Source organism: Cupressus sempervirens, chromosome 8 (assembly GCF_028749045.1).
Source record: "Cupressus sempervirens isolate cs-2001-9-10 chromosome 8, ASM2874904v1, whole genome shotgun sequence".
NCBI classification, from domain to species: domain Eukaryota; kingdom Viridiplantae; phylum Streptophyta; class Pinopsida; order Cupressales; family Cupressaceae; genus Cupressus; species Cupressus sempervirens.
The window spans coordinates 153,547,400-153,561,249 of NC_143125.1; positions in this window are offsets into that span (position 1 = coordinate 153,547,400).

Below are 13,850 nucleotides of genomic sequence, written 5' to 3' on the forward strand. Positions count from 1 at the left end.
AGGTGCAGATGTTTGTCTTTTGATTCTTTTATCGTTACAGAACATCTCAAACTCATTTGAAGTGAATTCTCCTCCTCTATCTAATCTCAAGCATTTCAGACTTTTGCCTATTTCTTTTTCAACTCTTGCCAAGTACCACTTAAACATTTGAAAAGCGTCAAATTTTTGTCATAAGCTTTAATTTTAAAGCTCGACTTTGTCATCTTGCCTAGCTAACATTGCTTGCATATTATATTATCAGATTTCTTTAACTTAGGCAAATCTCTAACTCTTTTCATGTTACTAATGCCAATTAGATTATCAAAAATAACATGACATAATCTCTTGTGTCAAAGCCATACATCATCAAATTTTGCAATGAGACAAGTAGCATCTTCTATATCCAAATAGAACATATTACTTCTAGTTTGATCACCTTTTCCAATCAAGTTTCCATTTGTGTCATATATCTTGGAAGTTTTATTTTCAAACTCAACTTTGCATCCCAAATTATTCAATTATGACACACTTAACAAGTTATAATTCAATTCTTTAACATAATAAGCGTTGTCACATGAAATCTTATATGTGAGTTTGTTAGACCCTTTTCCTTTTATCAAACATGGTGCATCATTACCAAACCTTACACTATTTCCATCATAACAAGTTAAGGTAACAAACTTACTTTTGTCTCTAGTCATGTGATGTGAGCATCCACTGTCAATAATCCATTTATCATTCTTTTTCACACAAGTCACAAGTGCAGTTGCCTCATCCTCATCAGATTTGTCCTTCATTGCAACATACACTACATCATCATGTTCATCTGAGTAATGTTCATCAGCAATGTAGCATGACTTCTTGCCTTTGTCTTTGTAGTCTCTACCATCATCCTGTCTTCTATTTGTGTGCTTGTTTCCTTCTCTATAGTTCTTCTTCTATTTACATCTTGTAGCTATATGACCAACTTCATTGCAATTGAAACAAATGATGGGTAACTTACCTTTGAACTTGCCTTTTGCTCTGTGAAATATTCTTGCCAGCAATGCTTCCAATTATTTAATTTCTTCCTCATCTATGTTGATGTCACTAGATACATATTTTATCTTTCTTTTCTTCTTCTTCTTCTTCTTCTTCTTCTTCTTCTTCTTCTGCTTTACCTCCTCAAAATCCTTTAATAATAATTTTGCTTTGAAAGCTAATTCAATACTCTCTGGTTTGTAGTTGTTAAAATTAGATAGCTCAAAAGCAGTGAGTCTACCTACCAGAACTTCAAGGGTTAGATTGCAGAAACTCTAATGGCATAAATAGGTAATAATGTCCTAAATACTTTGCTTAGTACAGTATCATCATCTATTTTACCAGTAGCACCTTTTATTGCACTAACAATTTCCTTTATTCTAGCAACATATTGAGCAATATTCTCACCTGCTTCCATTCTCATGTCATCAAACTTACCTCTGAGACTCTCTAACTTTGCTCTTTCAACATTTTTGTCTCCTCCATAGATGGTGGCCACGACATCCCACATCTTCTTTGCACTATCAAGACCTTTGATATCATCAAATTTAGCATAGTTTAGGGAAAAGGCAATCTCCAACATTGCCTGATTGTGTTCTTTCTTTTTCTTCATTTATTCAATAGTTAGGGCACCTACTGGATCACATGCTCCACTAAAATTCAAGATTGTGCATGATCTCCAAGTCCTCTAAGGTGTAGCTTCATCAAAATTTTCCATGTAGAAAAGTTATCTTTGTTGAGCTTGGGTACTTCTCTTTTTGACATCTTGATGTTTGTGCTTCTAGTACCTTAAAACTAATTCTCTTAAGCAGATGGCTTTGATACCAATTGTTGGAATTATTTTAGAATAACTGGGGGAGAGGGGGGAGTGAATTAGTTATTTAAAGTTTAGATGTACAAATAAAACTTTTCACAATTCAGTGAACCCATAAAACATTCATACCCATGCATGCATTCATTATGTATCAACTAAGACTTATATGTTACTGTCAAATCAACTTGTAGAAATGTAAAGCATGAAACACAACACATCCATCAACACATTTGACATAATGATTTAATGTGAAAACCCAATTTGGGAAAACCCACTAGTAACATGCTACTCCTGTTTCCCTCTTTTGAAGTGATGCCTTGTTAAAGGCTACAATACACAATGTTAATTGTGACCCATTTAAGGGATTTCAATCACCTTGCTAAAAATGAGCCTTGTTAGAGGAGTTTAGGCCATTCACTTGAAATGTCACCCTGTTAAAGGATTTTTCAATGACTGTTAAGTCAACCTTACTCCAAAGGATTTACCCTAGACTAATACAATTGCTAGAAAGTAATAGTAGAGCTTTGATCTGATACAACTTACAACCTTACTTGTAGATTATAGATCTCTATTTAGTCCTCAACTCTGCTTGGATTCCATTCTTTGCAGCTCTAACAACTTGTTCCCCCTTCAAGTATTCATCTTTTTAAGCCTTCTTGCTCAGTGTGTCATTGCAGACTTCTTCACTTGGTCACTTGATGAAGAAAAACCCCTTTCTCCTTCTCCTAATCAAATTCTTGCCTCAAACTCTCTAACTCTCTTGCTTCATGACTAGACATTCCTATATATAGGAAATTAGAACATTTTTTCGGTTATTATCCATCATCAAAATTAGGGTTTTTGATGGATTAGGTAGGATACAATGTATCTACCCCATATCTTGTCTTCTCTAGAAACTTCTCTTAGAATTCACTTGAATTTGCCTCCAAAATGGTTTACATAAGATTTTGTGCCACCGACTCATCAATCTTATCTTCCTCCTAATTCACAAGTTCCAAGAAAACAAACTTGTTAGCTTTTATTTGGCAAATCTTCGATCTTTGTCATAATGCATCAGCTCAGCATTATCAATCTTTTGATGCTCAGCACATCCTGCGTCACTTGGCATCAATTGTAAAATCACTCACAATCAACTAGATTTTACTGATGCTCAAAATTAACTAAAAATTACTCGAGATCTACTAGAATTTTCTTTTACTCAGCTTCAATTGACTTTTTGCTCAGTTTGAATTAACTTTTCTCAGCACCTGCTATCCACTTGGTCAAGCTTGGAAAATAAACTTTGTTTACCTTATTCTTCTAAACTTTCTAAGTGTAGCCAGCCATTTTGTAACCTCAAGTAGATCATCAATAGATTATGTTATCATTTTTTTAATTGATTCTTTTACTTCATTACATAATCATAACTCAACCTTTCCTCTAGGTATTTTTGTTACATCTTGTTGATCAAATTCTCCTCAACAATAAACTATGTGATAGTACTTGAAACATATAAGCAATTGTCTTACCAGCAAATAGTAGGTTTGACATGAGTGACAAAACAATGATTGAAACACATAGTATTCTTCAACAATATTTCTAAGCAATGATCTTTTCAATCAAATATCAACACTAAGTACATTAAGGAGATCTTAAAGACATTTGGTATAGATAAGTCAAAGCTAGTCGGTACACCTATGGTGACTAGAGGAAAATTATCTAAGGATCATACTGCTACTAAAGTGAATGAGACACAATATTGATCAATGATAGGAAATTTATAGTATGTTGTGCACAATAGACCTGATATTACACATGCAGTTGGTATAGTTGTGAGGTTTTCCTCTAATCCAAAGGAAAAACACAAGACTACTATTAAAAGGATATTCAAATACTTGAAAGGTTCAAAAGAATATATGGATTGTAGTACAAATGAGAAGATGATTTTGAACTTAGAGTTTATATTGATGTTGATTGGGATGGAAATGTTGATGACAAAAAATGTACAAGTGGAAGAGATTTGTTTTTAGGAGAAAGACTAATTATATGGTTGAGGAAGAAACATAGCTACATATCATAATCTACAATTGAAGCTTAATATGTTGTTGATGCAATTAAATGTTCAAATATTATTTGGATTAAGCAATTATTGGAAGGAATGCATGAAGAAGTTGTTGAACCTGTCACTATCTATTGTGATAACATAAGTGCAATAAAAGTATCCAAGAATCTTGCGGTGCATGGAAAAACTAAGCATATATCTATCAACTATCATTATTTTAGATAACAAGTACAAGAGAAGCAAGTAAGGCTAGAATATACGAAATCAAATGAGAAAATTGTGTAGACATATTCACAAAACCACTGCCTAAGGATGCTTTTGAGTATCTAAGAGGTAAGTTATGGGTCCTTCTCCTATCCAATATTTACTAAGAAAGGATGCATGTTACATGAATTCATATATATATATATATATATATTCTTTCTAGATTTGATGCAAGAGTTCACTCTTTAGGAACTATTTCCTAAAGTTGTGAAAAGTGACTATAATGAAACGAATGTAAGAAGTACATGCAAGGTACAAGATATAACTACAAGGTCTTATAAGTTTCATATTGTAATACCTTTGGCATTGATGTCAAAGGGGGCAAAGAGAATGAATAAAAAGTTGAGAGAACCTATCAGAGGATAGAATGAGTAAAGAGAGAGAACCTATGATGTTACTAAACAAAAAGCGAAGTATACCCAAAGGGGGAGAATTTTTCAAAGTGGACATTGAGCTGGAAACATTGAATCTATTGTAGAGAAACTAAATAAAGTTAGAGAGTTGAAAAGTAGTGTTATTGTTAATGCATACATTTGATTATCTTATGAATGATGTAATGTTTTGTAATATCAAATATTATGTTTATGAGTTGTCTTCAATGCTAAAGGGGGAGATTTTTTCTCCCAAATCATAATGCTAATTAATGGATATGTAAAGGTCATATCAATATTTATATTGTCATTTTTTTCAAGCCTTAATTGACTTACACTATTTCAATAAAATGTCATATCATTTCATCGATGAAGAGGATTTTATTGGTAAAGAGGATTTGAAGAAAGTATGATGATTTAAGTGACGTATTCATTGGGAAGAGTTAGACTCTAACATTATAATGTTGGTTTAGTTATTTTACATGATATATTAACAAGTTCCACCGAGCTAGCTACGTTACACCAATCACCTAGGTGAATGAAGGAATACAATATTAACTGAGCTACTATGGTTTTCACTAAGCACTTGAGAAAGAAATATTGAAGTGCAATGTTAACTAAGAAAATTTAGTGTTAAGTGAGTTAGGTATTGATCAAGAAATTTTTAATGTTCACCGACCATGAGCATGAAGAACAAATTTGTAAGAGATTCATTTAAGGCCAACATTTAGTGAAAATTAAGAATGTTCGAGAAGTCTAAAAGATAAGAAAAAAGTTAGTTATGAGATCAACAGCTAGAGTAACTCATGAGAGATTTGATGAAAGAGATTTTACTATTTTTAGAGTATGCACAAACTTGGAGGTGGAAGAGTATTAACCAAGTGACTAGATTCAATGAACCTGAGCTAGATGGAAATCTATGACTATAATTAAGTGAAAATTTTTGGAAGATTCTAGAATGGAAATGTTATCTATTTAAACCTGGGATAAACAAGATGTTTTTTGTTGTCATATCATTGATCATTGGTGATTGTGGAGAAGAAGAAAGACAAAAGGTGAACCAAGCAAAAGAGTATTGAGAATATCGAGTAGAGGAAGTTCTAAGTGAAAGTGTGAGTGTGTGAATCAATTGCATATTAAGGACCCTAATAATTTGACATAGTTAAATAATGTAGTGCACTTTTCATAAATGATTCCAATCATTATTATTAGTTTTTACAAATGATAAATACATAGAGAATATGTGTGAAGTGGTGGCAAGTATTTCTTTTATAGTAAGATGTTTGGTTACACATTTTTTAAGTATGTAAAATATATTATATATTTTTATTGAAAGAACATGGGATATTTTTATTTTTTTAGATTTTTGAATTATTAGATTGGTTAATGTCAATTCATACGGGTTTTTCGTATATTCCTTTGTGACCATATGATGCCAAAACAAAAAGCTCAATTGCATTATAAGGATGTTGATAATATCATATGTGTTAAATAATGCAATGCACTTCTAGTAAATGGTGCCAATGGTTACTATTAGTTTTTAGAATGATAAATACATAAAGAATGTGTCAAGCTATGGAAAATATTTCTTTTTATAGTAATGGAAAGTATTTCTTTTTATAGTAAGAAGTTTTGTTACACTCATTTTTAAGTATGTGAAATATATCATAATTTTTATGCAAAGAGCATGGGATTTTTTTTTCCCTTCATATTTTTGAATTATTAGGTTGGTTAATTTCAACTCATACAAGCCTTTCTGTATATTCCTTGGGGACCATATGATAACAAAACAAATAGGTCAACTGCATTCCAAGGGTGTTGATAATGCCAGATGTGTTAAATAATACAATGCACTTTCAATAAATGATGTCAATGGTTACTACCATTTTTTATAAATGATAAATACATAGAGATATGTATCAAGGGATGGCAAGTATTTATTTTTATGTTAATGGAAAGTATTTATTTTTATCCTTAAATGTTTTGTTACACTCATTTTTAAGTATGTGAAATATATCATATTTTTATGCAAAGAGCATGGGATTTGTTTTTCCTTCATATTTTTGAATTATTAGATTGGTTGATGTCAATTCCTATGGCTTTTTGTATATTTGTTGTGAAGAACATAGTGACCATATGATGCCAAAATAAAGAGGTCAATTTTATTCTGAGGATGTTGATAATGTCAGGTATATAAACAATGCAATGCACTTTCAGTAAATGATGTCAATGGTTACTATCAGTTTTTACAAATGATTAATACATAGAGAATATGTGTCAAGTGATGGCAAGTATTTCCTTTTATAGTAAGATGTTTAGTTACACTCATTTTTAAGTATGTGAAATATATCATAGTTTTATGCAAAGAACATATGATTTGTGTTTCCTTAATATTTTTGAATTATTAGGTTGGTTAATGTCAATTCATACAGTTTTTCCTATATTCGTTGCAAAGAAAATGGTGAGCATATGTATCAAAACAAAGAGGTCAATTGCATTCCAAGAATGTTGATAATGTTAGGTATGTTTAATAATGCAATGCACTTCTAGTAAATGATGCCAATGATTAAACTATCAATTTTTATAGATGATAAATACATAGAGAATATGTGTCGAGTGGTGGAACGTATTTCATTTTTTAGTAATGGAAAGTATTTCATTTTATAGTAAGATATTTAGTTACACTCATTTTTAAATATATGAAATATATCATATTTTTTATGCAAAGAGTATACCTAATTTGTTTTTCTTTAGATTATCATGAATTATTAGGTTGGTTAATATAAATTCATATGGCTTTCCATATATTCATTGGAAAGAATTTGGGGACCATTTGATGCCAAAGAAAAGAGGTCAATTGCATTCAAGGACGTTGATAATGTCATGTTTATTACACAATGCAATAAAATTTTGATAAATGATGCCAATGTTTACTATCAATTTTTATGAATGATAAATACATAGATAATACATGTCAAGTGATGACAAGTATTTCTTTTTATATTAATATGTTTTGTTACACTCATTTTTTAGTATGTAAAATATATCATATTGTTATGCTTGAATAGCATGGGATTTATTTTTTCCTTCAAATTTTTGAATTATTAGGTTGGTTAATGTTTATTCATACAACTTTTTGTATATTTGTTGCGAAGAACATGGTAGCCATATGATTCCAAATCAAAGAGGTTAATTTCATTCCAAGGATGTTGATAATGTAGGTATGTTGAATAACACAATGCACTTTCAACAAATGATGATAATGGTTAAACTATCAATTTTTATGAATGATAAATACATAGATAGTATGTGTCAAGTGGTGGCAAGTATTTATTTTTATAGAAATGGAAAGTATATCCTTTTATAGTAATATTTTTGGTTAAACTCATTTTAAGTATGTGAAATATATCATATTTTTGAGGAAAAAAACTTGGGATTTGTTTTTCCTTCTTATTTTTAAATTATTAGATTGGTTAATGTTAATTCATACAACTTTTTGTATATTCATTATGAAGAACGTGGTGACCATATGATGCCAAAACAAAGAGGTCAATTATAGTCCAAGGATGTTGATAATGTCAAGTATGTTAAATATTGCAATGCACTTTTAGTAAATGGTGCCAATGGTTAAACTATTAGTTTTTACCAATGATAAATACATAGAGAATATGTGTCAAGTGGTGGAAAGTATTAATTTTTATAGTAATAAAAAGTATTTCATTTTATAGTAAGATGTTTGGTTACACTTATTTTTAAATTTATATGAAATATATCATATTTATTATGTAATGAATATTGGATTTTTTTTTCTTTGGATTATCATGAATTATTAGGTTGGTTAATATCAATTCATGTGACTTTCCATTTATTCATTACGAAGAATTCGGGGACAATTTAATGCCAAAACAGAGAGATTAATTGCATTCCAATGATGTTGATAATGATAGATGTATTAAACAATGCAATATAATTTTGATAAATGATGCCAATGGTTACTATCATTTTTTATGGATGATAAATACAAAGAGAACGTGTGTCAAGTGATGGCAAGTATTTCTTTTTATAGTAATGTAATGTATTTATTTTTATACTAAGATGTTTTGTTACACTCATTTTTACGTATGTGAAATATATCATATTTTTATGCAAAGAGCATGGGATTTGTTTTTTCTTCAAATTTTTGAATTATTAGGTTGGTTAATGTCAATTCATACATCTTCCCATATAAATTTTTTCGAATGGCATGGTGATTATTTGATGCCAAAACCAAGAGGTCAATTGCAATCTAAGAATGTTGAAAATGATGTTAAATAATGTGATGCACTTTCAGTAAGTGATGGAAATAGTTACTATCAGTCTTTACAAATGATAAATATAGAGAGAATTTGTGTCAAGTGGTAACAAGTATTTATTTTTATAGAAATGAAAAGTGTTTCCTTCATGGTATGAAAGGTTGTATTCATATTTGATTAAGATTTCATTTGTCAGAACAATAAGCTATACTTGAAGAGTGAAGTTGAAACCAAGGTACGCATTGCTGAATATTTTTGGATGATATCATTTTTGGTGGAAATATTTTTTTATGCAAATCATTTTTTGATCAGGTGAATATGGAGTTTGAAATTCCTATGTTTGGTGAGCTCAAATTGCTTTTCATGTTCATCAAATAGAAGAAGGTATATATGTAACATCGTCTAAGTACATTAAGGAGATCATGAAGAAATTTGGTGGATGAGTTAAGGCCAGTTGATACATCTATAGTGACTGGAGGCAAATTATCATAGGAGGAAACTACTACTAAAGTGTTGTAGAGGTAAGGTTGGAGGATGAATAGCCCATTGTAAAATTACCAATTTGTGAAGGTTAACTAGCCTTCCCAAAACCCCCAAGTGCTTCAACGTCTTCAAAAACTAACAAGAACTCTTCACCAAGGTTCCAAGTGGTAGGGTTGATGTCTTTAGATGGTATTTACTTGGATTTAAGTATTTTCAAGATTTCAAACTTTTCCCAACTCCCCAACTATTCCAATCTCTTCATACTACCCTTTAAGCCTAATTGCCCCTCATTATGTCTCCAATGAGAAAGAAGCTTGGATTTCTCTCAACTTTTCCAAAGAACCAACCAAACTCTATAGGTTTTCAAATATACTTTTGGACATTCTACAACATTTTAGAAAGATTCCATGGGTTCCTTTGGACCACACCCTTCTGTTACCGTATTGTGACTCTAAAATGCATGAAAAGAGGGTGATTTAACAAAAAAACTATAATTTTTGTGTATTCTCAAGACCCCTAACTCTAGACACTCTCTCCTTAGGTCATAAATATGTCAAATCCACAAGGAATTAGCCCCAAAACTTCTATAACACCAAAAGCCCCAAATTGTTCCTCTGAACCCCCTTAAACTAGGGATTCACCTCCAAACATAAAACATAAAACTTACACCTTCTTTAGATAGATCCTCTATTGTTGCTCCACACCCAGGTTTCCATTATCACTTAACACTCCCTTCTTAGGTGATCACCTTCAAACAATCTCTTATTTGCACATGTAAGTGTTAGAATGGTATTTTACAAGTTGGGGATAGAAAATTCTATAAGAATCAGTGTTTTCATTCATGGGATGATCATCCAAACATTAGTTCTTGTCTAAACTAACCAAGAAAAATAATAATCCTAATGGTTGGAAAATTTTTTTTGCAAAATTAGAGATTTGAAATGAACTTTAGAGCATTAAGAATGGATTAATATAGAGTATAGCATCTTCCAAGGGTTAGAACATCCTTTGATCACAAAAATAAAAATAATATAACAAATTACATCAAAAATGGAGTTTTATCGAGTCTTCTTGCACAGTTCATACAATGGATTATTCCTAGTGCTTCCCTCCATACAATGCCTCCAACCTGACTTAATAGCATCCCCTACAACTATCCCAACCAATTTGGATTGGTTTCCATGCTTAGTTATGCCTAAAACTTCTTAAAACTAAATTCCCTCCAAAATGAACTAACCATTGGGATTCAAAAATTTGAATTTCCCAACTTACAAATTATTGCAAAATTAACTATCTAACCCATTAAATTTTCCTAGTAGGTCCTCAAGATCAATTTAATCAATCCTAAACCTTCCTAGGAATCCTTAGGACTTATTTGAATCCATATTTCTTTTTACCCCTATTTCATCATTAAAGATCCTAAGGTCCTTAACATGCCCTTTAGGATTCATTACAACTTTATCATCTTTAAAGCCTCCTAAGGCCATGATTGGCTTCAACACATGCCAATTGATTAGTTTAAACTCTTCCTTGCCTCTAAACTATCTTTTATCTTCTAAGTTAGGGATCCTTGCATGTTTTGATGCTCCTGCATCATACTCCCCTCCTCTAATGAAACTCTTGTCCCAAGAGTTTATCTTCTTAGGCCAAGCATTGATCTTTGGTGACTTTTGGTATGCAGGGGTGAGGTAATCTCCCAAGGTGACCTACCTCTTCACAAAATGCCCTGGATTCATACACAAAGGATTAGCCAAAAAAAAATCATGTGTTGACTATCTGAATGAAGGATAGTAAGATGGTTTCAAGGCCTTCATCTCTAATCCATTCCTTTGATTAAACATCTGCCTCCCCATTTCCTCCTTAGTTCTATGTGGTGGTTCCATTATAGGATATTTAACAGCCCCAACTTGCACAAATTTTAGATCCAAAAACTCTCCTCTTTTAGGATTGTTCAAAATGCTTTATGACTACACTCCCTTATTGTTATACCATCCAGTATCATATTGTACCTACACATTCATTTCTTTCCCAAAACACATTACAATTTTTTCTTATTGCTCTTTTAATAAGGGTTGTAACTCATACTTCCTTCCTTCATGATGGATTAAGTACTTGTTTGTGAAATCATCATGGATAACTTTTCTAAACCATTGCCAAGATCTTCCTAAAATCAAATGTCTACAACTCATACTAAGAACATCACACCATACCTTGTCTTGTACTATCCAAATGAGAATTCAATAATGACTTGATCATTAATAAGCATATTCTAATTCATGTTCACCCAAGTTGTATGGTATGGTTGAGGATGTGCAAAAAAAAAAATTAACTTCCTAACAACTTCATGAGACACTACATTATAACTTGCTCCTAATTCTATAATGAGTTGACATACTTTACCTTAGATCAAACAACTGGATCTGAAGATGCTTCTATTGTGCAGTTTTCCTCTTCCAACTATAAAACATTCTCCCTCTTTGGGTAAAGCCATTATGGTTCTAGATCCCTCCTCTTCTTTTGGTTCTTCTTGGGTTAAATTGACTCTCTTATCCCAACCTTTGTCTTTAATCCATTTAGGACACCTATATGACTAATGGCCCACTTCATTACAAATAAAGCATGTCACTATGAACACTCCATCATCTCTTCCTCCATGTCTCCCTCCCCTATATCCTCCTCTTGTCTTTGATATGTATGGTTTATCCTTGTCTTTATCACTACTATTCTGAAAATTAGTAGAGCATCTACCACCTCTTCCTCTCATTGATGAACCTCCTCTTGTGTTTCTTTGTCTCTCTTATCTTCTTTTGATCTTCTTCTCAGCCTTGATGGCCAATTCGTAACACTCTTGAACTGATGTATGGGTAGAAAGACTAAGTTAATCTTGGATGTTGAACCTAATTCCCCTGTGTCTCTTGCAATTTTCTCTTCAACAACTTCATCATGACTCACCCTTAAGTCCAATTTATGAAACTCTTCAGTCTACTTATGTACATCCATGTATTTTTGCTTAAGACCTTGCAACTTTTTCTATAACTACACCCTATAATCATTAGTTAGAAATTTTAGTTTCATCTTATCCATTATAGTGTACCAAGATGTGATTTTTGGTTTCCTATTCCTCCATCTCTTTGCTTGAGCACAATCCCACCATAGTAGAGTGTGTCCCTTCAACTTTGACTTTCCTATCTTCAACTTATATCCCTCTTCAACATCCTCACATTCAAATAAATTCTCCATGGCACTAAACCAATCTCTCAATTCCTCATATCGATCTTTCCTCCATACATAGGTAAATTTTCCCTTGCCCTTGTATCTCCACTCTTTATAACTTTTACAAACCTAGCCCTCCTTTTATCTTTAGGATCTAATCATTATTCCTCTTGGGGAACTTCTTCCTCTTATTTAATTTCTAATTCCTTGTCATGTCATTTTCTTTTATGTCTTTTCTCTAATGCCAAGATTCTCTCCATCATAATTTCTAGTGTCTTATTCTCATGGCTCTCCTTCTCCTTTTGTTCTAGTGTTTCCTTTAACTTCTTGTTATTTGCCAACTACTCTTTGACTATCCTTGCCAACTCCATGTTTTTCATCCTTGTAGGTAGATGTCCTTCCTCTTCAGACATGGTTCCTAATATCCTTGAAAAGTTGGATCAACTCAAGTGCTTCTCCTCAAAGGATACTTCAACTCTAAGGGCTAAGTAAGGATCCAAACTATGAAAGTTCTTAAGATCCCAAACTTCCAAAGGATTCTTATTTTTCTCTGATACCAATTCATGTAGAGGTAAGGGTGGAGGATGAATAGCCCATTGTAAAATTACCAATTTGTGAAGTTTAACTAGCCTTCCCAAAACCCTCAAGTGCTTCATTGTCTTCAAAAACTAGCAAGAACTCTTCACCGAGATTCCAAGTCATAGGGTTGATGTCTTTAGATGGCATTTATTTGGATTTAAGGATTTTCAAGGTTTCAAACTATGCCCAACTCCCCAACTATTACAATATCTTCAAACTTCCCTTTAGGCCTAATTGCCCTGCATTAGGTCTCCAGCAAGAAAGAAGCTTGTATTTCTCTCAAATTTTCCAAAGAAATAACCTAACTCTATAGGTTTTTAGATACCCTTTTGGCCATACTACAACATGTCAGAAAGATTCCATGGGTTTCTTTGGACCATACCCTATTGTTACTATGTCATGGCTCTAAAATACATGAAAAGAGGGAAATTTAACAAAGAAACTATAAGTTCCTTGTACTCTCAAGACCCCTAAGTCTATAAAATCTCTCTTAGGTCATAAATATGTCAAATCCACAAGGAATTAGCCCCAAAACTTTTGTAACACCAAAAGCCCCAATTTGCTTCTCCAAACCACCCTAAACTAGGGCTTTCTAAATAGATGTTGTCCCACCACTTATGGGATCAAGAAAAGGTGGATTCACCTTGTATAGGGTATATCTAGACACCTCCAAACATAAAACTTACACCTTCTTCAAAAAAATCCTCTAATATTGCTCCATAGCTATCTTTCCATTATCCCTTAACACTCCCTTCTTGGGTGATCACCTTCAAACTATCTCTTATCATCACATG